Genomic DNA, 27,427 nt, shown 5'->3' with positions numbered 1-27,427 from the left:
ATAAGCTTGGGAGAGAATTGCCATCTCAAAAACACAGAACCTTACAATCCACAAACATGATCTATCTCTCCATTTTAGTAGGCCTTTTCATATTTCCTCCAGCAATGTTTTATAGTTTACAGTGTTCAGAGTTTACATATGATTTTACATATTGATGTAATTATATGGTTTTTATTTTTTCTTAGTCTGTTAATATACAAATTATGGGTTAGGTTTTGAATGGTAAACCAACATCCTATTTCTAGAATTAATTCCACTTGGACATATGTGTTATCCTTTTTATGTGTTGTTAGATTTAATTTACTAAAAATTTTAAGGATTTTTTTTGGGCATCTATTTCATGAAAGATACTGATATGAAATCAATACTGGTTTTATAAACTGAGTTGGGAAGTATTCTCTTCAATTTTCTTGGAAGAGTTCTGGTGGAATTGATATTTTATCCTTAAAGTTTGATGCAATTTACTAGTGAAGCCATCTGGCCCAAGAGTTTTCTTTATGGGAGGATTTTTTTTTAACAAGAAATTCAATTTATTTAGCTTTGACAGTCTGTGTCTTTAAAAAATTTTTTTGTTTCTTCTAAATTGTTGAATTTATCAGCAAAGTTATAAATAACATCCACTTATTATTATCCTTTCAGTTTGTACGGGAGCTGCAGTAATGTCCTCCACTTTAGCAATTTCGTCTTCTCTTTTTACAAAGTTTGTCAATTTCATTGATATTTTCAAAGAACCAGCATTGATTTCATTGATTTTTCTCTATCATTTTTCTGTTTTCTATTTCATTGATTTCTGCTGTAGCTTTTATTATTTTCTTTCTTCTGCTTGCTCTGGGTTTAGTTTGCTTATCTCTTTCTAGCTTTCTTAAGGTAGAGGCTGAAGTCATTGATTTGACTTTTCTAGTAATGTTTAGTGCTATAAATGTCCCTCTAAGCACTGCTTTGGCTGGGTCCACAAATTTTGATGTTATATTTTTATTTTTATTTATTTCAAAATACTTTTCTAATTTGCTTTTTTATATCTTCTGTGACGTAACAGATTATTTATAAGTGTGTTAATTTCCAAATATTTGGGAAATTTCTTAATATTTTTATATTATTTATTTCTAATTTAATTCCATGTGGCTAGAAAACCATTTGTATAATTTAAATCCTTTTAAGTACATTGGGACTTATTTCATGTTTTATTGGTAAATGTTCTTTGTGTACTTGAAAAGAATATGTTTTCTGTTGCTGCACGGATAGTTCTATGAATACCAAGTTAGGCCCAGTTAAATGATGGTTGTTGTTCAATTTTTCAATATACTTGCTGACTTCTGTCTATGTGTTCTAATAATTATTGAGTGAGAGATGTTAAATTCCAATATAATTGTAGATTTGTCTGTTTCCTCTTACAGTTCTATCAATTTTTGTTTCATTTATTTTGAAACTCTATTAATACATACATAATTAGGGTTACTGTGTCCTCTTGATGAATTGATCCTTTTATCACTATGAAATAACTCTTTTTATCCTTAATAATATTCTTTGCTCTGAAATCAACTTTGATATTAATAGAGCCTCTTCAGCTTTCTTTTGATTAGTGTTACCATGGTATATTGTTTTCCATCCTGTTACTTTTATCCTATTTATGCATTTATATTTAAAGTAGATTTCTTTGAAACAACATATAGTTGAATCTTGTGGTTCTTATGTGATTTGGACATCTCTGCCTTAACTAGTATTTTATGTAATTATCAATATAGTTGGATTTAAATCTACTGTCTTGCTATTTGGTTTGTATTTGTTCCATTTGTTTTGGGTTTCCTTTTTCCTCTTTTTATGCCTTCTTTTGGACTGAGTATTTGTTAGAATTTTTTTTTCGTATTTTTTAAGGTTTATTTATTTTTGAGAGAAAGAGACAGAGTGTGAGCAGGAGAGGAGCAGAGAGAGAGGGAGACACAGAACTGGAAACAGGCCCCAGGCTCTGAGCTGTCAGCACAGAGCCTGACACGAGGCTTGAACTCATGAGAGGTGAGATCATGACCTGAGCTGAAGTCGGATGATTAACCGACTGAGCCACCCAGGCGCCCCTGTTAGAATTTTTTTTTAAAAAGGATTTTATTTCTTACAGCAATTTTAAATTCACAGCAAAACTGAGTGACAAGTACAGAAAGTTTCCACATACCCTCTGCCCCACATACACACAGCCTCACTACTATCAACAACCTGCACCAAGTGGTTATAATCAAGGAACCTATATGGACACATCATTATCACTCAAGTCCATACTTTACATTAGGGTTCACTCTTGGTGTTGTACATTCTATGGGTTTTGACAAATGTGTATAGACATGTATCTATCACTATAGTATCACACAAAATAGTTCCACTATCCTAAAAATCCTCTGTACTCTACCTATTATTCCCACCCTCCCCCTCAACTTCTGGCAACCCAGTGGTTTTTGTTTGTTTGCTTTTTCCAGTTTTGTCTTCTCCACAATGCCATATAGTTGGAACAATATAGTACAAAGCCTTTTCAGATTGGCTTCTTTCACTTAGTAGGTTCTTTCATTTTAGGTCCCTCCATGTCTTTCCATGGCTTAATAGTTCATTTATCTTTCATGCTCAGTAGCATTCTATTGTCTGGATGTGCCACAGTTTATTATTCATTTAGCTACTAAAAGTCATCCTGGTTGCTTGCAAGTTTTGGCGATTATGAAAAAAGCTGCTATAAAAATCCATGTGCAGGTTTTTGTATAGATATAAGTTTTTTTTTTTAACTCACTTAGATAACTACCAATGAGTGTGATTGCTGTATCATATGGTAAGATTACGTTTTGTTTTGTCAGGCACTACCAAATGTCTTCCAAAGTGACTGTATCATTTTGCGTTCCCACCAGGGATGAATGAGAGTTCCTGTTTCTCCACATCCTTGCCAGCATTTGGTGATGTCAGTGCTTTGGATTTGGGCCATTCTACCAGGTGTGTATAGTGGTCTCTCATTGTTGTTTTAATTTGCATTTCCCTGATAACATGAGGGGGGTATCTTTTCATATGCTTATTTGAAAATTTGCATATTTTCATTGGTGAGGTGTCTATTCAAGTCTTTGGCCCATTGTTAAATCTGGTTTTTCATTTTCTTACTGCTGAGTTTCAAAAGTTCTTTGTATATTTTGAGTAATAGTCCTTTATCAGATTTGCCTTTTGCAAATATTTTCTCCCTGTGTGGCTCATCTTCACATTTTTTTGGCAATGGACCTTGCAGAGAAAAATTTCAACTTAATGAGGTCCAGAAATAAATGAATTATTATTTCATGGATTGTGCCTTTGATGTTGTTCTAAAAAGTCATCGACATACCCAAAGTCATCTAGATTCCCTTCTATGTTATCTTCTGGTCGTTTTATAATTTTGTGTTTCACATTGAGGTCTATGGTCCGTTTTAAGTTAATTTCTGTAAAGGGCACACAATCTATGTCTAAATTTACTATTGCACGGGGATGTCCAATCATTCCAGCTCCATTTGTCAAAAAGACTATCTTTTTTCCATTGTACTGCCTTTGCTCCTTTGTTAAAGATCAGTTGACTGTATCTATATGGGTCTATTTTGGGGCTCTCTATGCTCTTCCACTGATCTATCTGTCTACTCTTTCACCAATACCACAGTGTTTTGATTACTGTAGCTTTACTGGAAGCCAGGTATCATCAGTACTCCAGCTTTAGTCTCCTTCAATGCTGTGTTGGCTATTCTGGGTCATTTGCCTCTCCACATAAACTTTAGAACTATTTTGTTGATACCCATAAAATAACACTGGGGTTTTGACTGGGATTGTGTTGAATCTATAGCTCTAGATAGGAAGAACTGATGTCTTGACAATATTGAGTCTTCCTACGTGGACATGGAATATCTCTCCATTTATTTAGTTCTTTGATTTCTTTCATCAGAGTTTTGCCATTTTCCTCACATAAATTCATGTGTATTTAATTAGATTTATATCCAAGTATTTCATATTTACATAATAATGCTAATGTAAATGACATCGTGCTTTTAATTTCAAATTCCAATTGTTTATTGCTGTTTTACAAATAAAACCATTTTACTTTTGCATATTGACCTTTTAGCCTGCAAACTTGCTATAGTAGCAAATTAATCCCAGGAGCTTTTCATTGATTCTTTGGAATTTTATACATAGAAAATCATGGCATCTTAAGAAAACCGTCAGTTCTATTTCCTCCTTCCCAATCTGTATACCTTTTATTTCCTTTTGTTTTATTGCATTAGCTAGGACTTCCAGTACAATGTTGAAATAGAAGAGTGGGAGGGGACATCCTTGCTCTGTTTCTATATTAATATTTGTAATGATTCCATTTTATCCCCTTTTGTTGACTCATTAGCTATAACTATTATTTTATAACCATGAGTTTGTAGCATAGTCTCCTTTCCAGTATTATACCATTTCACACAAAGCATAAGCCCATAAAGCAGTATACATCCATTTCCACCCCCCTTCCTGGACTTTGTGCTATTGCCATACATTTTACTTCTATAAATGTGATAAAGCTTTCACTATATTGTTATTTTACACCTCATTCTTGGTCATATTCTGGCTCTTCACATGACAGGTAATTTTTTTGACTGGATGCCACCGGGCCTTGTGAATTTTACCTTGTTAGTGCTAGATATTTTTGTATTCCTGCAAATATTCTTGAGTTCTGTTCTGGAGCATGGTTAAGTTACTTAGAAACAGTTTTACCCTTTCCAGGCTTGCTTCAAACATTGTTTGGTGAGACCAGAGATGCCTTTAGTCTAGGGCTAATTCTGTCCTATAACCGAGGTGTTATCTTTATAAGATCTCTACCCCAAATCCCATTAATTGTGAAGTTTTCCACCCTGGCTGGGGGGAACATGAACTATTATGGTCCTGTCCTCTGCTGCCTTTTGATGCTTCTGTCCAGCTGCAGACAGTTTCCTTGCATGCGTGTGCTGACCAGCACTCAGCTGACAACTAGGAGGAGACCCTGTGTGGTGTCCAGCCCTTTCTCTCTGCAGACTCTGGCCACCTCAGCTCGCCAGACTCCCGTGTCCATTTCCTCAATCACCAGGTTCTGCCTCGCTCCTTCCGCTCTGCTTTGCAACCTAGACACTCTTCCAGAAGTAATCTGGGTGACTGTGGGGCTAACATCATCTTTTTCTCTCTTTCGGGGAGTACCGTCTTCAGGGCCTGACAGTGTCCAAACACTGTTTATTACTTGTTTTAGCCGGGAAAGCAAATCTGGATCTTCTTATGCCATCTTGCCTGGAATTAAAAGTCTAAAATGTATTTTTTTAGTGTGGGGTGTGTGTGTGTGAGTATAAAAAACACTGCCTTTAAAGACACATTTTCATGAGTAATAAAATTCCATCCGTTGCAGGGTATAGTCATGCAAAGGTCAACCAGCTTTAGAAAATAACCTCGTTAACAGAACCATCCTGAGTCGTATTTTTACAAAGGAGTTATAAACTTGCGTAAAGATTGAGAGCTTGAATCCAAGTAGCACAGACTATCATTAAGATCATGTACAAGAGACACTGGAAATTGAGGCCAGCCCTAACAAACTGTACAGAATGGCCTCGCCGTGAGGAGACACCATCAGCAGAGAAGCAATCCTCAGATACCAATCGGCCCTGATAATCGATGATTCTTCCTCAGAGACCTAGCCAAAAGCACTGAAACAGTAGTAACCTACCTCCCTTGTGGGCAGTGATGAGCTCGGAGAGACTGCCATTGGCCTTGCAGTGGGAGAGAAGTGGATTAGTTTGGCTCCTTCCGCAAGCCTCTGAACACAATTAGAGCAAATCCTTCTTAGCGCTAGAGTTACACCCTCAGCATAAATAAGGCACTTTGGGGATATAGTAACCCACTTCTAGGACCTCATGGTGCTTAGTAGCTGAGGAAATGTAGCTGCCAAAGTTTCCATATGCAAATGCCTTTTGTACCTAGTAAGGTAGAGGAGAATCTGAGACCTTAGATCCGACAAGGTAGAGCTCTGTGCTTATGCCACAGCTCTGGACACCTATTTATTAGGGAGCGATGTGAATAGAAAATAGATCCTATTTGCGCTTGGAAGGGCAATCTAGCATAACGTAGAATGCACAAACGTAATGTATACGTTTACCAGCTTTGGAGTTGACACAGACCTGGGTTCCAATCCCACCTCAGCCACAAGTGAGTGGCCCTGGATCAAGCTCTCAATTATCTCTTCTCTGATGATCAGATTCATCCATTTATAAAATGGTGGTGATATTCCCTATTGCAGCATTTTTTCGTGAGAAGTATGCAAGTATGATTCCTGGCACATAATATTCACTCAAAAAATATAGCTATATTTACTATATGCAGATGAAACAGTGACCACAAGAAAGAGACAGGAAGGTGGTACCTCTTCATGCTTGCCCAAATGAAAAACATGCTGTGTTCTAAAGTGGAGTCCATCCAAGCCTAGGAGAAACTAAGAAAATCTCATTTATACTCCAAAAAAATCAAAATTGTCAGAGAAGTCCCAAGTGAGGATGGCAACTATTGGCCCTGACTGACAGTCCTTCAAAGGCTGTGTTTTCCAGAGACTCGGTCTTTCCAGTGACAATGTTCCATGCACGAGACCCTGGGAGCCACTCAGTGCTGAGTGCTGCCTGACCTCAGTGCGTGCTGGGAAGGCCCCGAAATGAAAGGTAATAGCACACTCCTTCCTCCAGAGACCTTGGCTCTCGCTCAAGGGCAAAGGTGGGTGAGCTGATAGCAGACCTGGCAAAGGAGCTACTGGGATCTGCTGGAATGGGGCCACCTCACAGAGGCCAATCAGCAAGCCAGCAAGGTGTCCGAATGGCTAAACCCGGTTGCTGCCTTCCCACGCTGGTGTGCTTGTGGGTGACCCTGTTTATCCATAATGCTCCACAGAAGAGAGGCTCAATCTGTATCTGCATTTTTCAGAGACAGGGAGCCCACTTCTGCTTTAAAACAGCAACCTTTCCTCCAAACCAGAATACCTAGTCTCAGGATGGAGACAAGAAAGTGAGTTATGATTGGAATTCTCCCGGGGACCCTCTAACCATTCCCTAAAAGGACACTTACTTATACTAATTTACACTTACTTACACTAGTTTATAAGGTGTGCAAAATACTTCGTATATGTACATGGAGAACGTAAATTTTCCTCCCACTGAGACTTTGTATTTAAGTGTAGGTCCTTAATGTTGGCAGTGTTAGGTATCCAAGGTCCTCAGCACACTTCATGCACCGATTTCAGCTCCTTTCCCATCTTCGTTGCCTCCCCTGGCTCCTCTGTCCTCTTCTTCCCTACTCTCTCTCTCCTTTTTTTTCCTCTTGAGTTTCTTTTTTACTATAGCAACATACACTTCACATAAAATTTACCATCTTTGGGGTGCCTGGATGGCTCAGTCAGTTAAGCTTCTGACTTTGGCTCTAGTCATGATCAACAGTTCATGAGTTTGAGCCCTGCATCAGGCTCTGTGCTGACAGCTCAGAGCCTGGAGCCTGCTTCAGATTCTGTCTGTCTGTCTCTCTCTCTCTCTCTCTCTCTCTGCTCCTCCCCCTCTCATGCTCTGTCTCTCTCTCTCTCTCTCTCTCATAAATAAATAAATAAATAAATAAATAAATAAATAAATATGTGTGTGTGTGTGTGTGTGTGTATATATATAATTTACCATCTTAACCAATTTTTAAGTGCACAGTTCAGTGCTTTCAGATGCATTCATGTTGTCCAACCACCACCATCCAGCCCTACACCTCTCTTTTTGTCCCATAAAACTGAAACTGTACCCATTAAACACTAACTCTCCATTCTCCCCACCCCCAACCCGAGCAGGCACCATCACAGTTTCCATTTCTACTCCAAGTACCTCATATCTCCCTCTTCTTTCATTTTAAGTTTATTTATTTATTTTGAGAGAGAGAGTGTGTGTGACCATGCAGGAGCAGGGGAGGGGCAGAAAGAGAGGTAGAGAGAGAATCCCAAGCAGGCCCTATGCTCTTAGCACAGAGCCTGACATGGGGCTTGATCCCATGAACTGGGAGATCATGACCTGAGCCAAAATCAAGAGTTGGATGCTCAACCAACTGAGCCACCCAGGCACCCCACTCTCCCTACTCTCTTTTAGTCAAATCCTGCTCTTTTCTTTCTACCTGTAGCCAACCCAGGTCTCAATTCTCTCTTCCTAGAAAAGAATCTCTTTGATCTTTTCCCTTGACTGGTCTACCACAGACTTAATGGTTGTCTGCAGCCATTAAAGGATTCTTAAAACTAAACAAATAGTAAGATAGTTTAAGAATAATGCCCCCAAAATACAAAGGTGCGTATTATAAAAATAAGTGCTCTTGTCCTGTCCCTTATCCTACCCACTGTTTCCACAACTCTTAGCTAAACTTTGTTAGCATTTGCTGTGTGTTTGTCTAGAATTGTTCCATGCCTACATGCCTATAGTACAGCATACTGGTTAATAATAGAGATTCTGGAGTTAGAATGCCTAGGTTTGAATTCTGGCTTTGCCATTTAGTTCGGTGATCTTGAGCAAGTGACCTAACTTCTCCTTCTTTGAGTTCTTCATATAAAATTGAGATATTAGTATCCATTTTATAGGATTGTTTTGAAGACTAGTAAGTTAATAAAGGTAAACACTTAGAATAATGACTGGTGTATAATAGACACTATATGGATATTATTATTGTGCATTTTTATGATTGTTATTATGCCTGTATTTTAATCTTTGTTACACAAGTGGGATCATACCATGCATACAGCGCTGTAAGAGTATTTCACCTAAGAAACATCCCATGGGTATCTTTCGATATTAATTTAACCTCGTTCATTGTAATGACACAGGATTTGATTGTATGGTTGTAAGAGCTGGGGTTGCTTTTAAATCCAGGGCACAAGAAACTATAGAGTACATGACAGCATATCACAGAATGTGTCCCAAGGTATTAATCGTGGGGTCCTGGGTTGCGGGCACACGTTGGGGATGTGTCAGAACCTGTGTTTGCTTCTGTCAATGCAGAGCTGAGAAGGACGGGCCTGATTTCCTTCCATGTTCTAAGAGCTGGCATTGCACTTCTCACCCACAGAGGTTTGGCCTTCACAGCTACTATTCTTATTGATCCATTCTTATACGTGACCCTGTCCAAACATGGTTTTCCGGCAGGCCCTTGGAAGGGAAGTGATCGCCTTCCTGCCCCTTCCCACGACCTGGACTGGAAAGGGCTGATCCCTCAGGGAAGGACTATGTATAACCTGGCAGGAAAGGAGCTTGTGAGAGCACATGAGGGATGTGAGTGAGTATAAAATAAATAAGTGGGTCGGCTTGTGAGTGTGTGTGTGTCTGTGTGCGCGTGTGCGAGTGTGTGTGTATGCATCCGTGTGCGTGAGTGTATGGACTCAATGTCACAACTTCTTCCCTGCTCTCCACCCCTATTTACTCTTCTATTACTTCCTGCTCATCTTATGACTGGGAAGCAGAGTATAAAGACATTGAATAGTCAATAACTGTACCCAGAACTAAAACACAACACATACAACACATGTGTATCCAGAACATAACACAATGTAAAGCCAAGAGGCATGAAAGTTCAGGCAACACCCTCCTCACAGGAAACTAGTATAGTGTGTGGCTCTACGTACCACATTTGGGAGCCTGGCTCAACTACCAATCAGCTTTGTGGTTTCATCTTTCTGTGCCTCAGTTTCCTCATATTTAGGCTGATAAAGATGATATCTATTTGATAGACTCACTCTGAGGATTAAATGAATTAAACTCATAAGATATCTCTATCAGAGCCTGGCACAGAGTAGACCAGTTGAATAAACATCAACTATTATTATCATTGTATCTAAAGGCATCCACCTACCCCTAGCTCTAAACTTCAGTTTCCTTTTGTGCCAATCCCTTACATTTCATCTGTTTAAAGAGAAATCACACACACACAAAATCTGTCATACAGAGTTTTAGCAGAAAAAAACAATTTATCATTTTTGAAATTTTCCCAGAAAGAGGGCCAGAGCCCTCTGATTAGACCTGATTAGATCCTGTAAGCAGTAGGCACAGAAATCCTTCTGGACTTTGGAAACCAGATGGGCACTTATTCAACACATTCCTGTATGGGGTAGTTTACAAAATTCAATGAACACAGCAAAAGAACCCAGCAGTCCAGGAACTTACCTACCTAAAATGGTCAGCATAGGCAGGGCAAATAATTAAGGTGAGGTCAAAGTGTTTGATGCTCCTTGTTCTACTGAAAGTCATTATTTGCATATTGCTGAATGATTCACTGAGGCCAAGTGCTAACGATGGCCTGATAACTCCCATTCAGGATGTGCTTCTTGTTTTCTTGCCTTCATAATAATGACTGACTAGTATTTTATTCTCAAGACCAATGTGTCCCAAAGGAAGAGAATCAAAAAGATGTGTCTCCAAATAAGAGAATCAGAAAGAAATCAAAAAGATGCTGGCCATTGGGCTCTAGAAATCCAGCTGCCTTCTCCCAGCTTCTGAACGCACAACAGCCCCATTGTGCATGGAGAAAAATTGAACTGAAGCTTTCCTGAAAGCATATTTGAACTTGGACCTCCAGTGCATAGATTAGCAGCCAGCTTCCAGCCAAGGCACCCCCTCCTCTCCTCTCCATCTTTGCAAGAGAATTTAGCTCCATTTAAGTCCAGGGGACATGGCAAAAACAACACTCCAAACACCACTTCCATTTTTGGCAATGGGATCCTTCAAACCGAGAAATAACCCTTCAGCTCAGAAGTCCTTTGGATTCTCTCTCTACCTCATACATCAGTTTCCTTCGCTCACTTCAGAGGGAAGGGATAAGCCTGAGAAGTTGAGGCTCATTTTCTAAGTTGTTCTGTAGCAGAAAGAACACCAATATCAGCCAAAAGAACAGAGTCACTGATTATTAACACTGGAAGGATGTTAGCTAGCCACCAATCAACTCCTCCATTTTTCAGATGAGGAAACCAAGGACAGAGAGGCTAAGGGCCCAAGCAGCACTTTGAGAAGTATCCCCAGCACAAGCCATCTTAAGGACCCCAGAGAGGCTGAGAGCCATGCCCTTGTTTCCCCTATTTACCTGCATTATTAACTTCCTATTAACCCCTGCTGATAAATTGCTGTATACTAAGTGCTGTGCTCAGGAGAGGGAAGCAAAGCTCTACCCTTCAGGCATTTATAATGACTAGTTAATTTCTTTTTCTCTGAATGCACTTCATCTCTCAGACTCCTCATCCCTGCCAATGAAATGATAAACTGTTCTTTTTGTCACCTTGGTTCAAATCCTCAGAGTCCTAGCCATGTTTTATGTTCACTCCTATTCTATACATCCAGTGCTGTCAGTTACCCATTTAAATATTCCATCAGTCTCTCAACAGACATTCATTTGTCTCCCACCATGTCCCTTTCCACTGGGACACCTTCCTTTCATCTTCATTCTTTCTGCCACTACCTCAGCCCTAGGCTTTATCACCATCCAAGTGACTGGCATCTTCAAGAACTACTTGGGTGCCTCCAAGCCAGCCTCTCTTGTCTCCGGCATGTCATGCCTGAGGAATGCTCCTTGAACAGCTCACCGCTCATGCTGTCCTTCTGCTCCTCTGCCTATGGTTGATTTCTTCCTATTACCCACTAATTCAGGTCCAAATTCCTCCCCCTGGTTTTCAAGTTTTCCTACAACCACCCTATCCACCCAAACTCGTTTCCTCACTCTTCTCACCTAAGTCTTCTTTGGTAAAATTTCACTCATTCTTCAGGGCCTGGGGTCAAGTATCATCATAGAGTTCTTCTTTCTCAACACTAGAGTAATCGTTTCCTCTTGGGTTACCCTGGGCACTTACCTCTGGCACAGGACTGCTTGGATTGCTGTATGCTTTTGTGTTCATCAGCTCTCTCCTCGCCTGGGCTCTGAGCAATTCGAACCCAGGAACGATCGCTTCTATTTTGTATTCCGATGTCCAGCAGAGGGTAGGTGCTCAGTAAATGTCCTGCGCGGAATGAATGAATAGCTCCTAGCACAGCGCTGAGCTCCCTGCAGGTGCACAGTGAAGGGTTGCTGAGCACCTGAAGGTAATCTGACATCAGCACTCATCATCCAGTCATGGAGGCAGGGATGTAAACGGCTATCATGACAGAAAAAACAAATTCATAGCAGCATTGTTGTTTAAAGGGGGAAACTTCCCTATTTGGGTAACTGAGACCAAAGAGGCTTAAAGTCTAAACAGTACTTTGAAAATTGTCCTTGGCATAAGCTGTCCTCGGATGCCAGAGAGTTCTCCTTTAAGAGGAATCTTCCCTTTCTGACACGTGATTTTTTAAAAATGTTTTTATTTATTTTTGAGACAGAGAGAGACAGTGCATGAGCAGGGGAGGGGCAGAGAGAAAGGGGAGACACAGAATCTGAAGCAGGCTCCAGGCTCCGAGCTGTCAGCACAGAGCCCAACGCGGGGCTTGAACTCATGGACTGTGAGATCATCACTTGAGCTGAAGTCGGACTCTCAACCGACAGCCACCCAGGCGCTCCTGACACATGATTTTTAAAGAATTAGAAAGAAGGTAGTTTGAACTCATTTGTAAATGCTGAGGAATAAAAATATTATGTTTCTAAGGGAAACAATCCTAGTTTACCGAAACTAAGCGAGACATACCTAATCTGGAATGAAGAAACTTTAAGGAAAATTAAAACAATATAATTAGCAACATTAGACACATAGGGTCCATGGGAACCAAGATTAAAACAGATGTGACTTTTTTTTTTAACTCTACGCCCAAGGTGAGGCTCGAGCTCATGACCCCAAGATCAAGAGTCTCATACTCTACCACTGAGCCAGCCAGGTGCCCCAAAATAGATGTGATCTTTTTTTGCTGGACCATTTTAATTACTATTCACTATTCAAGGGGATTCCCCTAGCTCCACGCCCTTACTACAACAATGGGGCCTCTTATTCGTCCTCTCCTTAAATACCTAAGCGTTTAAAATTAAAGATCACTTCTTTGATGTTTGTAAGCTCATACGGCATTTACACAATTTTAAAAGAATGGTTGCATTACAAAACTGAGCACATCAGGATGATGTCACAGATGATACCAGCCATTAAAAATACCCTTCCTGTGATATGCAGAAAACTACAGAAAGCTCACCGAAAAACACAATTTGTTCTTCTGGAATTAGGTGTTGTATCAAACATTTATCAAGTACGTATTATGGACAAGATACTGTGCAGAAAACTACATGCTGCCCCAGCAACTCCTTGCTCTCAACCAAATACAGTAGAAAGACTGGAATTGGGAAGTTCATCACCCACACCCTTCACATGTCTACACATATTGTGGTCTTTCCATTAACAAGTTCATTGCTTGGACACACCATGTCTGTGTATGACTAATGGTTCTGAGTAAGGCAAGAGCAGGAAGTTCCTGATGAGTGTGTGTCTCTTGTTGTGGCTGCTGAATCGGCCTGCTCTCAGCATCTGGCCCTGCGTAGTGGGCACCAACTACTACGTATTTTGCCGTAAATGCATTTGTTCTTTGAAGTCCCAGAAACCAAGCACACAGAATCTCCTTTGGGTTTAGAACCATATTGTTTACAAAATAATTGCAATTTCTGCAATCATTGGAATGCATTTGGAGAAACATTGTCAAGAATTAAAGAAGTAAAAGGGGCGCCTGGGTGTCTCAGTCGGTTAAGCGTCCGACTTCAGCTCAGGTCACGATCTCGCAGTCCGTGAGTTCGAGCCCCGCATCGGGCTCTGGGCTGATGGCTCAGAGCCTGGAGCCTGCTTCCGATTCTGTGTCTCCCTCTCTCTCTGCCCCTCCCCGTTCATGCTCTGTCTCTCTCTGTCTCAAAAATAAATAAAACCTTAAAAAAATTTAAAAAAAAAGAATTAAAGAAGTAAGGTTGAGGAAAACATGTTTCCATCTAAATGCACTGAAGAATAAAAAGGTTCCCAGGACCTCTGGCATTCCGCCAGGAAAGGACAACTACACCACAGAGGAATTGGATTTTTGCCTAGTAGCCTTTGGAATGACGTGAACTTTATATGCTTTTTCAAATAGATGCCCTGCATAGTGATTTGGCAACAGAAGTTTCCCAATCTATGATATGAAAGTAATCTGACACTTCTATTCCTCCACAAAATTTCATATATTCTACACCCCAATGAGCCTGATCCTCAGGACGAATGTGAGAAAATCTGTCCCACTTGGGTCTCCCTTTGCCAATGGCAGTGATATCCTGCCCTTAGTGACAGACATTCGCCATAATTCCTTTTGGTTCTGTTAATTTTAACAAATGTAATCTAGGTGTTAAAAATTGTGTTTAGCCACTGATCCTAAAAAGCTTAGAAACAAGTGCTGTATGATAAAATGTCTTAACCAAACAACACAGACTGGGGACCATCAGAACTTAGAAGAGAGGGTCATAGCCCAACATGGGGGTTTGGGAAAAGCTTCTTGAAGAAGATAGCATATAACCTAATTCCTCCAGGAAGAATAACGGGGACTCACTTCCAAAAAGTAGGAAGGATGTTCTTGGCAGATGGAACAGTATAAGCAAAGGTACATGGAGATGGGCTGTGATAAGAAGCACAAGCAATTAGACATTAGTTCAGAAATTATTAAAGAAGTACAAGGTGGAAGGTGGGGACAGGGTGAGACAAGGGAGGATAAATCTATAGAAAATAGGATGTGGAGAACCTTGAATGGCCTGCTAAGGAGTTTGGACTTTATTCAGCACAAAGTGAGGAACCATTGACGAGTTTTGCTTTGTTTATGTAGGGAGTTGTTTGGGTAGATGATATTTTATTAAATTTGTCTTTTCATGTTTTATTATAATGAAATTAATATTCATTTTATTTAAAAAAAAAAACCCTAGGAACGACAATCCCAAATAGCCAAAACAATGTTGAAAATAAAAAAAAAAGAGAAAAAAAATGCTGGAGGCATCACATTTCCTGATTTCAAAAGCTATTACACAGTTACAGTAATAGAAACAATGTGGTACTGACATAAAGCAAATATATAGATAGATAGGATAGAATAGACTGTCCAGAAATAAACCACATATATGGTCAAATGACTTTTTAAATGTTTATTTATTGTGAGAGAGAGAGAGAGAGAGAGAGCAAGGGAGGGGCAGAGAGAGAGGGAGAGAGGAAATCACAAGCAGACTCCACACAGGAACCCCGTAACAGTCTTCATCTCGCAAAGTGTGAGATCATGAACTGAGCCGAAATCAAGAGTCAGTCACTTAAGCGAATGAGCCACCCAGGTGCCCCTGGTCAAATGATTTTTAAAAAAGGTTTGAAGACCATCCAATGAGGAAAGGACAGTCTTTTCAACAAACGGTGTTGGGAAAACTGGATATTCACATATAAAGGAATAAAGTTATCCCTACCTTATACTATACATAAAATGAACTCAAAATGGATCAAAGAGCTAAACATAAAAGCTAAAACTATAAAACTCTTAGAAGAAAACACAAGGAAGAGCTTCATGACATTGGATGTGGCAGTGGTTTCTTGAATACGATATCAAAAGTGAAGGCAACAAGAGAAAAAAATAGGTAAATTGGAGTATATCAAAATTTAAAACTTTAAAAAAATTTTCAACTTTTGTGCATCAGAAGACACTACCAATAGGGTAAAAAGGCAACCATGGAACTGGAGAAGACCATTGCAAATCACATATCTGATAAGAGGTTAATAAATTATGTATATACATATATGTTCATACGTACATATATATATACACACACACACATATACCTATATATAGTCTCCTACATCCCAACAACAACAAAAACAACCAGATTAAAAATGGGCAAACTGAGTTGAATAGTCATTTCTCCAAAGAAGATAAATAGATGGCCAATAAGCACATGAAAAGAAGCTCAATGTCACTAACCATGAGAGAAATGCAAATCAAAACCACAATTAGATACCAGTTCACATCCCTTTGGATGGCTATTATTAAAACCAACAGAAAAAGGCAGACAAATGAAGAAACCAGAAAAGAACAAGGGTAGTGAGGGTGTGGAGAAGTTAGGAAGTCCGCTGCTGGTGGAAATGTGGGAAACAGCATGGCAGTTCCTCGAAAAATTAAAAATAGAATTACTCTAAAATCCAGAAATGCCACTTTTGGGTATAACCCCAAAGAACTGAAATCAGAAACTCAGAAACGTTCATACACCCATGTTCACGGCGGCACTACCCACAGTAGCCAAATGATGGAAACAATACAAATGTCCACTGACAGAAAAATGAATAAGCAAAATGTGGTGTGTGCACACAACAGAATATTATTTGGTCCCTGAAAGGAAGGGAATGTTGACATGCACGACACCGTGGATGAAGCTTGAGGGTATTATGCTGAGTGAAGTAAGCCAGTCATAAAAAAAACAAAGAGTGTATGATTGCACTTACATGAAGTACGAGGAGAAGAGTCAATAGTCAAATTCATTGATAGAAACTAGAATGAAGGCTGCCGGGAGCTGGGGGAAGGAAGGAGGAAGTGTTAGTATTTTACAGGTACAGACTTTCAATGTGGAAAGGTAAAAAAAATTCTGGAGATGGATGGTGATAACAGTTTCATGACAATGTAAGTATACTCCATGCTACTGACCTGTAGGCTTAAAAATGGTTCAATGTTACGTGGCATAAAAAATGCTACGTTTTATGTTATTTCAATTTTACCACCAAAAAAACCCACCTACGAACACAGAAAAGCTAGAAAGTTACTCATAACGATACACAACATCCCCCTGTTCCTACCAATTGTAACACTCTGGAGTAGTAAATGGGAGAATATAGGATGTGATTCAATTTGTGCTTGAGGCAGCAGAGAAAGAAGGATGGATTTCAGCAGGACTAAATGAAAGGCAGGCAGATTGGTTAGACAGTGACAGCAGAAAGCCAGAAGATAAGGAAAGTCTGGACTAGGGAAATGCTAGTTCACCGCTGAAGAACATACATATTAGAAATACATTTACGACCTAAAATGAGCAAGATTTGGTGAGTGACGAATGGTGAGGATGAAGAGAAATGAATTCAGATACCTAGCTTTAGAAGTTTAGAAGTTCAGTGAGAGGCACCTAGGTAGCTCAGTCAGTTAAGTGCCGGACTTCAGCTCAGGTCATGATCTCGCTGTTCGTGAGTTTGAGCCCCGCGTCGGGCTCTGTGCTAACAGCGGGAGCTTGCTTGGGATTCTCCCTCTCTCTTCCTCTCCCTCTCCCCCTCCCCCACTCATGCTTTCTCTCTCAAAATAAATAAATAAACTAAAAAAAAAATAGAACTTTAAGTGCAAACTGGTGCAGCCACTCTGGGAAACAGTATGGGGTTTCCTCGAAAAGTTACAAATAGAACTACCGGGGGACCTGGGTGGCTCAGTCGGTTAAGTGTCTGACTTCGGCTCAGGTCATGATCTTGCAGTTTGTGAGGTCGAGCCCCACGTTGGCCTCTGTGCTGACAGCTCAGAGCCTTGAGCCTGCTTCGGATTCTGTGTCTCCCTCTCTCTCTGCACCTCCCCTGCTTGTGCTCTGTCTCTCAATAATAAATAAACGTCAAAAATTTTTTTTTAATAAAAAAATAATAAAAATAGAACTACCCTGTGACCCAGCAATTGTGCTACTGGGTATTTATCCAAGGGATACAGTTGTGCTGTTTCTAAGGGGCACATGCACCCCCATGTTTATAGCAGTGCTATCAACAATAGCCAAGTATGGAAAGAGCCCAAATGTCCATCGATGGATGAATGGATAAAGAAGATGTGGTGTGTATATATACAATGGAGTATTACTCGGCAATCAAAAAGAACGAAATCTTGCCATTTGCAACTACGTGGATGAAACTGGAGGATATTATGCTAAGTGAAATTAGTCACAGAAAGACAAAAATCATATGACTTCACTCATATGAGGACTTTAAGATACAAAACAGATGAAAATAAGGGAAGAGAAGCAAAAATAATATAAAAACAGAGAGGGGGACAAGACATAACAGACTGTTAAATATAGACAACAAACAGAGGGTTGCTGGAGGGGTTGTGGGGGGGGGGGTGGGCTAAATAGGTAACCACTAGAGGTACATGGAGAGACAGAAAGTAGAATTTACTCAGAAATTTTAAGTAATTTAATTACAATTTAAAATAATTCAATTAAAGGGGTGCCTGGGTGGCTCAGTCGGTTAAGCATCCGACTTCAGCTCAGGTCACGATCTCGAGGTCCATGAGTTCGAGCCGCACGTCGGGCTCTGGGCTGATGGCTCAGAACCTGGAGCCTGCTTCCGATTCTGTGTCTCCCTCTTTCTCTGCCCCTCCCCCGTTCATGCTGTGTCTCTCTCTGTCTCAAAAATAAATAAACGTTAAAAAAATTTTTAAAATAATTCAATTAAAAATGTAATAGTTGGGAAGGTGATTGTGGTGATTTGTAGTCTGTTGGCTTGGTTACAATGACTATTTCCCAGAACTCTCTTCTTTGTATGTTTCTGGCAAGGGTGGGCCAAAGAGACATTTCACGTGAGCTTTGGGAAGTAGAGGGGAAGCAGCAGCCATGGTTTCACGTATGTAAGATTGGTACAGAAGCAGGAGGCATTGATGGAACTCACGAGTGTTGTCATTATCTGTGGGCTCAGCTCCTGGGCGTGGGGCCAGAGCCGGTCCTGCAACTGCTCTGCCTCCTCCAGCATCTTCCTCCCGCTTTTCTGACTCCTGAGCCAGGGGAGTATTTAGCTCCACAGCAAAGTATGCCAGCTCCTCCCATAGAAGCTAGAGGTGATGAGAAAGTGATACAGTTCCAGTCCGTCTTCACGGGCCTTCAGCTGGAGGTTCTGGGCTCCAGCCCGTCCCTGCTCTTCTTCCCCACTTTACATCCTCCTTCTTCTCCTGACTTCCCACCCTGCAAACTTGACACAGAGAACTATCTCCCAGAGACCATTTAACCGCATCTCACAATGGTGAGAGGTCAAATTTCGAGTGGTTTTGCTTCTCTGATTGAACTCCAACATTAGACGATTTGGTGCTGGACACGATCACAGGGGTCTAGGGGTCTCCGAATAGGTTTTGGGGTATCTGGAATTCATTCTCTGATTTTGTTTGATTTAAATATGTTCATGATTGCCCTGTTTCCAGTGGTAAAGAGGACACTGGTACCATGTAGCGTGCGGTGGCAAAACAGATACACAAATTGTACAGTGCCACCTTTAATCAAATGACTATAGAAAAAGGGTTGGCCAACTTTTTCTGAAAAGGGACAGATAGTAAATACTTTAGGCTTTGCGAGCCACAGCTACTCAACTCTGGCTGTAGCTCAAAAGCAGCCATCAGACAGTAAGTATATGAATGGGTGTGGCTGTGTTCTGATCAAACTTTATTTACAAAAACAGACAGCAAGCCAGATTTGGTCCAGGAGGCTTAGTTGGCCAACCTCTGCCATAAAAGGTAAAGGTTTGAGTGAACAAGTGTTTGCTGCCATAAGATATTTTAGTGACAACGCTGACTATGCTGGGAGTGATTGGTTGCTTCTAAGTACGTTGGAGAACTTAGAGAAGGAAATATGAGCTCGGAGCTTTCCATTCTTATTCTTAGCTCAAGGTCCATATAGGGGATCTGAAATCGTCTATGAGCACCCCCAACAGAATCCTGACTGGTACAGTGACAGGAGAATTGAAATTAGCAGATAATTTGCAGGCAAAATGAAAGAGGAGGAGGCAATTTGGGTTTGAGGTGCCTATGGAATCTCCAAGTGGAGATGCTTAGCAGACATCCACACGGACGAGATGGTCAGAGTCACATGAATAAATGAGATAACCGGGAGGGGGACACAGAGAGAAAAGCAATGAGCTAAGGCAGAACCCCCGAGGAACCCAGCCTCCAGTGGATGGGCAGGAGGAAAGGGACGCATGAAAGGTCCTGAGAACCTAAGACGCCAAGAAGAGAGGAGCTCAAAAGAAGCCAAGAAAAAGGAGAATCTCAAGAAGCTGTAAGGGACTGCACTAAAACTGAGTCTGGTAGAGGTTGGGAAATTCAGCGAGTTAATGTTCAGAGAGACAGGAAAGTGGCTACTGCTTTCAGAAGAAATGGTTGGAGTAGAAAAGCAAGATGTGAATTTTAGTGGAAGAGGTTTATGTTACCACTCACATTCCCTTCTTTACCTAGCCCTTAAACTTGGGGACGCTGCACAGAGGTTAGATAAAGGAGAAGAGGCTGTGTGCCTCCCTTCCTCGTGGGGAGAAGGACAGTGCTGAATAAGAGGCAGAACCTGCAGGAAACCACCTGGTGGTCTCCATTCCTTTGATGAAATACCAGGCACCATTGGGAGAGGAAGTCGAGGGTTGTGTAGCAAGTTTGAAGAGAGAAGCGGAGTTTTGGAACCATCATCCGAGGGTGGGAAAATCTGATTTAAAGCAGTGCAGACATCACGCAACACAGCCATACAAATGCCTTCGTCTGTGACTTGTACAGGGAGCGCGTCTCTCATGCACAAACTTACGACGCCAGACACCTTTGTCCTCAACCGGACCAGTTCTTAGATTTGAAATTTACAATGTGTATTTCTTTCAGGAACCATGGAAAATGAAAGAATACATTAAAAATTTTCTGGTTTTTAAAGCAGCTCTGAGAGCATCCTTTAAAACTCCTGGTTCTCTAGAGAAATTCTCTGAAATACTCCTACAGGTGAGCTAACCAGACCTGCATAGATAGAACAGTATTGACTGCCACAATATCTTACCAAAGTATTACCTGCAGATTTCTGTTTATTTCTGGGATTTGCCCTTGGAGAATTGCAACCAGCCCTCTGAAATGCCAGGTGAGTAACTACGTAGCTGTGTGTCTAGCCCTTCACAAACTCAGTTTTCTCCTTATCAAAGAAAACATAAAAACCGTCATTTGGAATGCAATGGGAAAATGAAATCAAAAGTCCGTTGGTAGGTTCCCCCACTGGGTTATAATATCTAGAAATTTTCCAAAGAAATTCTGCTAAACACACCCACAGCAGAGGTATGAGTTCCTTGGTAACCTAACTGTTAAATGTAGTTTTTAATGCGTGTGTGTGTATGTGTGTGTTTACTGATGAATAAAAGAAATAAAGAAGGAAGGAAGGGAGGGAGGGAGGGGGGATGAGGGAGGAAAGAAAGGAAGAAAGGGAGGAAGGGAGAAAGAGAGAGAGAGAGAGAGAGAGAGAGAGAGAGAAAGGCGCCTGGGTGGCTCAGTTGGTTAAGCATCGGACTTCAGCTCAGGTCATGATCTCATGATCATGGGTTCAAGCCCCGAGTTGGACTCTGTGCCTTGAATCCTCTGTTTCCCTCTCTGCCCCTCCCCAACGTGCACTCCCTCTTTATCTCAAAAATAAATAGAAAGAAATTTATTTAATTTATCTAAAATTTGGAAAGAAAGAAAGAGAGAGGAAAAAAAAACTAAATAAAGTTCTATGTGAACTCAGGTATACATACATTTTTAACTTTAAAATCAGAGAAGAATTTGATTTTGAAGAAAAACTGAAGAATATTTCCAAGGAGATTCACTGCCAAAAGGGAAAAAAAACTACACTGCTCTCAAACTGAATTCCTTCTCCCATCTATTCTCTACACAATAACCAGTGGGATCTCTGAGAAACATAATTAGATAAAATCACTCTTCTACTTAAAGCTCCCACTGGAGGGGCGCCTGGGTGGCTCAGTCGGTTAAGCATCCGACCTCAGCTCAGGTCACCATCTCGCGGTCCGTGAGTTCGAGCCCTGCGTTGGGCTCTGGGCTGATGGCTCAGAGCCTGGAGCCTGCTTCCGATTCTGTGTCTCCCTCTCTCTCTGCCCCTCCCCCGTTCATGCTCTGTCTCTCTCTGTCTCAAAAATAAATAAACATTAAAAAAAAAAAAAAACTCCCGCTGGAAAGGGCTCATCGAAATGTAAACACGGTCATTTCTTGGTGTCTCAGTGCTCTGAGGAAAAGAAAAGTGGATTTTCCTCGTTGAAAGACCAGGCCCAGCCTTGAGAAGGAGTGGGGAAGAGGTCCTAGTGCAGATTGGAAAGCTTCAAATAAAAATAGAATTACGCCTTTTCTCACATTACCATTCATCCTGCCAACCCAGAGTGGGCCATTTCAGAAGGTGATAGGATTTGTTTATTTTATTTATTTACTTATTTATTTATTTATTTATGTTTATTTATTTTTGAGAGAGAGAGAGAGAGAGAGAGCATGAACAGGGGAGGGGCAGAGAGAGAGGGAGACACAGAATCCGAAGCAGTCTCCAGGATCAGATCTGTCAGTGCAGACCCCGACGCGGGGATCGAACTCACAAGCTGTGAGATCATGACCTGAGGAAGTCAGACGCGCAACCCACTGAGCCACCTAAGTGCCCCAGGGTTTGTTTATTTTAAAGCATTGGGCCTTCTTAGACAGAATAGACTATGGTCTACAAAGAAGGGACTGTTTTCTTGGGGAGTACTTCCTTCTCCCAGTCTTTACCATATTCTATGCTGAAGGTTCCCAAATCTTATTTCCAGCCCTGAACCCTTAGACATCTGTCAAAGGTCATAATATCCAACCACATGTGGAGCCTTCAATTTGAAGTCAGCATGTTAAAGGCAACAACCTCTTTGATCTCAGCTGCAGCAACTTCTTACTTGACACGTCTCCAAAGGCAAGGAGAATAAAAGCAAAAATGAACAATTGGGAGCTCATCAAGATAAAAAGCTTATGCACAGGAAAGGAAACAATCAACAAAACTAAAAGGCAACCAATGGAATGGGAGAAGATATTTACAAATATATAAACACTTTTTATATATTTATATATCAGATAAAGAGTTAGTATCCAAAATCTATAAAGAACTTACCAAACTCAACAGCTGAAAAAAAAAAATCCAGTGAAGACATGGGCAGAAGACATGAATAGACACTTTTCCAAAGAAGACATCCAGATGGCTAATGCACACATGAAAAGTGCTCAACATCACTCACGATCAGGGAAATACAAATCAAAACCACATTGAGATACCGCCTCACACCGGTCAGAGTGGCTAAAATTAACAGAACAAGAACAAATAGATGATGGAAAGGATGTGGAGAAAGGGAAACTCTCTTACACTGCTGGTGGGAATGCAAGTTGGTGCAGCCACTCTGGAAAACACTGTGGCGGTTCCTGAAAATATTAAAAATAGAACTACCCTATGATCCAGAAATAGCGCTACTAGGAATTTATCCAAAGGATATAGGAGGGCTGATTCGTAGGGGCACATGTACCCCAATGTTTATAGCAGCCCAAATATCCATCAACTGATGAATGGATAAAGGTGTGGTTTGTATATACAATGGAATACTACTTGGCAATGAGAAAGAATGAAATCTTGCCATTTGCAACAACATGGATGGAACTGGAGGGTATTATGCTAAGTGAAACAAGTCAGAGAAAGACAGATATCATATGTTTTCACTCAAATGTGGAATTTGAGAAACTTAACAGGAGACCATAGGGGAAAGGAAGGAAAAATAAGTTACAGAGAGGGAGGCAAACCGTAAGAGACTCTTAAATACAGAGAATAAACTGAGGGTTGATGGTTGGGGTGGGGGTAGAGGGTGGGAAAAATGGGAGATAGGTATTAAGGAGGGCACTTGTTGGGATGATTACTGGGTGTTGTATGTAAGTAATGAATCATAGGAATCTAGTCCCAAAGCCAAGAGCACACTGTATATACTGTATGTTAGCTAACTTGACAATAAATTATTTTTTTAATAAATTTGAAAATTATACATTTTGTATTTGTTTTCCTGCAGATAATTTGCCGCATTTTGATAACATTGACTATTTAGCCAAAAAAAAATTAAAAAGGCAAATTTGCCATTTTTCCTCAAATATCAGGGTCCCGTTCCTAACTTATCTTTGTCAATGAAATTATTCTCTTAGTTACCCAGATGTGAAACCTGAAGGGAATTCATTCATTTTTGATTCATTCCGTTTTAAAAACGGAGCTCAAGGGCACCTGGGTGGCTCAATTGGTGAAGCATCCCACTTCGGCTCAGGTCATGATCTCACGGTTCGTGGGTTCGGGCCCCGCATTGGTCTCTGTGCTGACAGCTCAGAGCCTGAAGCCTGCTTTGGATTCTGTGTCTCCGTCTCTCCCTGCCCCTCCCCCACTCACGTTCTGTCCCTCTCTCTCTCTCAAAAATAAACATAAATTTTTAAAAAAATAAAAATAAAAATAGGGGCGCCTGGGTGGCTTGGTCGGTTAAGCATCCGACTTCGGCTCAGGTCATGATCTCACGGTCTGTGAGTTCGAGCCCCGCGTCGGGCTCTGTGCTGACAGCTCAGAGCCTGGAGCCTGTTTCAGATTCTGTGTCTCCCTCTCTCTCTGCTCCTCCCCTGTTCATGCTCTGTCTCTCTCTGTCTCAAAAATAAATAAATGTTAAAAAAAAAATAAAAAAATAAAAATAAAAATGGAGCTCAAATCCACATAACATAAAATCTAGCATTTTACCAATTTTAAAGTAAATAATGTAGTAACTTTCTGTATATTCACCATGTTGTACACCATCACCACTATCTCATTCCTGAACATTTCCAACTCCCTAAAAAGAAATCATGTACTTCTCAATTCCCTCCTTCCCCCATTCCCTTGCAACTTTATTATTACCTATTATTAACTAGTTAACTATTATTAACTATTTAACTATTAATCTTTATTCTGTCTCTATAGAGTTGACTATTCTGGACATTTCTTTAAATGGAATAATAGAATACGTGATCTTTCATGTCTGAATTCTTTCACTTAGTATTATGTTTTCAAGGTTCATCCATGTTATAGCATGTATTCACACTTCCTTTTTCATGGCTGCATAATATTCCACTGATGGCGAGACCACACTTGGTTATTCACATTTTTGTACATCACTATCCATTTTCAGAATTCTTTTCATCTTCTAAAAACTGAAATTCACAACCACTGAACAATAACTTTTCTCTCCTCTAGCAATCACCATTGTACTTTCTGCATCCATGAATTTGACTACTCTAGGTACCTCATATAAGTGGAATCATAGAGCCTTTTTCCTTCTATGACTGGTTTATTTCACTCAGCACAATGTCCTAAAATTTCATCCATGTTGTAACTTGTGTCAGAATTTCCTTCCTTTTTAAGACTGAAAAATATTCCATTACATGTATGTACCACACCTTTTTTATCCATCTGTCGATGGATGCTTGAGTTGCTTCCGCCTTTAGGTTATTGTAAATAATACTGCCATGACCATGGGTGTACAAATATTTGTTTGAGTTCCTACTTTCAGTTCTTGGGGGGTTTATATCCAGAAGTGAAATTACTGGATCATAGGGTAATTCCGTTTTGAATTTTTGAAGAACCACTATACAGTTTTCCATAGCTGCTGCACCATTTTGCATTCCCACCAACAGCGCACAAGAGTTTCGACTTCTCCCTGTCCTCACCAACACTTGTTACCTTCTGTTGTTCTGCTTGGTTTTGGCTTTCTTTTTGGAACTAGCCATACTAGTAGGTTTGAAGTGAAGTAATGCCATCTTAACAATAATCCATCCCTAAGTATTTTAATATTTTTGATGGCATTGTACATGGAATTGTTTTTTCAATGGTTTTTCATCTTTATTTATTTTTGAGAGACAGACAGAGTGTGAGTGGGGGAGGAACAGAGAGAAAGGGAGACACAGAATCCGAAGCTGGCTCCAGGCTCCGAGCTGTCAGCACAGAGCCCGACGCGGGGCCCAAACTCACCGACTGTGAGATCATGACCTGAGTCAAAGTCGGACACTTAACTAAGCCTCTCACACACCCTTGGAATTGTTTTTTTTTCATTTCATTTTTGGATTGCTCATTGTTAGCGTATAGAAATACAACTGATTTTTATATATTGATCTCATAGCCCTCAAGGTTGCTGAATTTGTTTACTAGTTCTACATGTGTGTATCTACGTGTATTATGTGTATACCCCATCTGTAAAATGGGATGATAAAACTACCTGTTGTTATGAGGATTAAATGAGTTAACACTTGTCCAGTGATAAGTATTGGCATATAATAAACATATAATAAACTGGCATATAATAAACACTAAAAAACTATTAGACACTAAACATTTATTAGACAGTAAATATTGAAGTCCTATTATATATTTATCTGTAGGACTTGTACAGTGAACAAGACTGACAACAGTCAGTCAACGCGGACTGCTTTAACAAATTACCATAGACTGAGGGGCTTAAATTCCAAACATTTATTTCTCACAGTTCTGGAGGCTGGCAAGCCCAAGATCAGGGTGCCAGCAGATTCAGCGTCTGTTGAAGACGGTCTTTTTGGTTTGCACATGGCCTCCTTCTGTATCCTCACGTGGCAGAGAGAGATCATCGTTTTCTGATCAGATCTTCTGATCACACATTGGAGATTAGAGCTTCAACATGTGACTTTGGTGGGCGGGAGGGATCAACATTAATAGCAACAGGTAAGAGTCCTGATCTCATAGAACTTACACGAAATATCCCAAACCCTTTGTACCCAGATTGTTATTTTTCAGATGATTTCTGCTAGGAACCAATTTTTCATGGGTTTCTCATGTTGCTTCCTTTCTTGCAAGCCTCAAGAGGTACAGATGGCTTGATTTTCCGACTGTCTCCCTCTAGAGCAGAGAATGGGTTTGTTTATCGTCTAGCATAATAAAGATAATATCTGCCCCCCTGCCCCCAGACAAAAGTCAGGCAAGGGTTCTTGAAGACCACTGTAAAAGATTTGAGTTCCTCAGGCTTGGGGTTCCTCAGTCATGGCGTATATAGCATTCACTCTGCATCACCTCTATGGGACCTGAGGAGCAAAGAGAATGGATGTACAACTGAAACTCATGCTGCTCTCTGTGCCATGGCTAAGAAAGTCATTTGTCTCTGCTCAGGAGTCTGGTGTCTTCTGCCAGCATCTTTGCAAGGGGCTAACTTTTTTCATTGTGGGTAGGGTAAAATGTCAAACTCTTCACAGCTTTTGAGAACTTCCATCCAGTGTGCCGTTACAAGGCATACTTCCTTAAACTCAATTTCTACTTAGTACCTCTACAGTTCTTTTTCTTTTTCTGGCTTTTAGGCTCCTCCATACCTCTCCAACTAAATTGTCCATCTCTTCCTGAAGAAGACCTACTTCATAGGCCAGGAATTTCAAACACGTATTACCATGCTCATTTCTACTTCTTCTTCTTCTTTTTTTTTAATGTTTATTCATTTCTGAACGACAGAGAGAGACAGAGCACAAGCAGGGGTAGGGTGGAGAGAGAGGGGGACACAGAATCTGAAGCAGGCTCCAGGCTCCAGGCTCCAGGCTCTGAGTGGTCAGCCCAGAGCCCAACACAGGACTTGAACTCAAGAACTACAAGATCACGACCTGAGCCGAAGTCACCTAACCCACTGAGCCACCCA

The 27,427-nt window shown here is 40.6% G+C and overlaps 1 long non-coding RNA gene across 1 annotated transcript in view; it reads left to right on the top strand.

Annotated features, from left to right (window-relative positions):
- The window catches only part of LOC109272193 (uncharacterized), a 33,062-nt gene extending 5,864 nt beyond the window's left edge, over positions 1-27,198 (top strand). The window contains exons 2-4 of the long non-coding RNA XR_002082336.2: positions 2,829-2,961; positions 26,284-26,472; positions 27,099-27,198. This is a non-coding gene — a long non-coding RNA (uncharacterized LOC109272193). The remainder of the gene's footprint in view (positions 1-2,828; positions 2,962-26,283; positions 26,473-27,098) is intronic.
- Positions 27,199-27,427: the final 229 nt, after the last annotated feature.

This window comes from Panthera pardus, unplaced genomic scaffold (assembly GCF_024362965.1).
Source record: "Panthera pardus isolate Hobbes unplaced genomic scaffold, ASM2436296v1 HiC_scaffold_11, whole genome shotgun sequence".
Taxonomy (NCBI): Eukaryota; Metazoa; Chordata; class Mammalia; order Carnivora; family Felidae; genus Panthera; species Panthera pardus.
The sequence above is the reverse complement of the archived record's forward strand: the minus strand, read 5'-3'. Positions and strand labels throughout refer to the sequence as shown.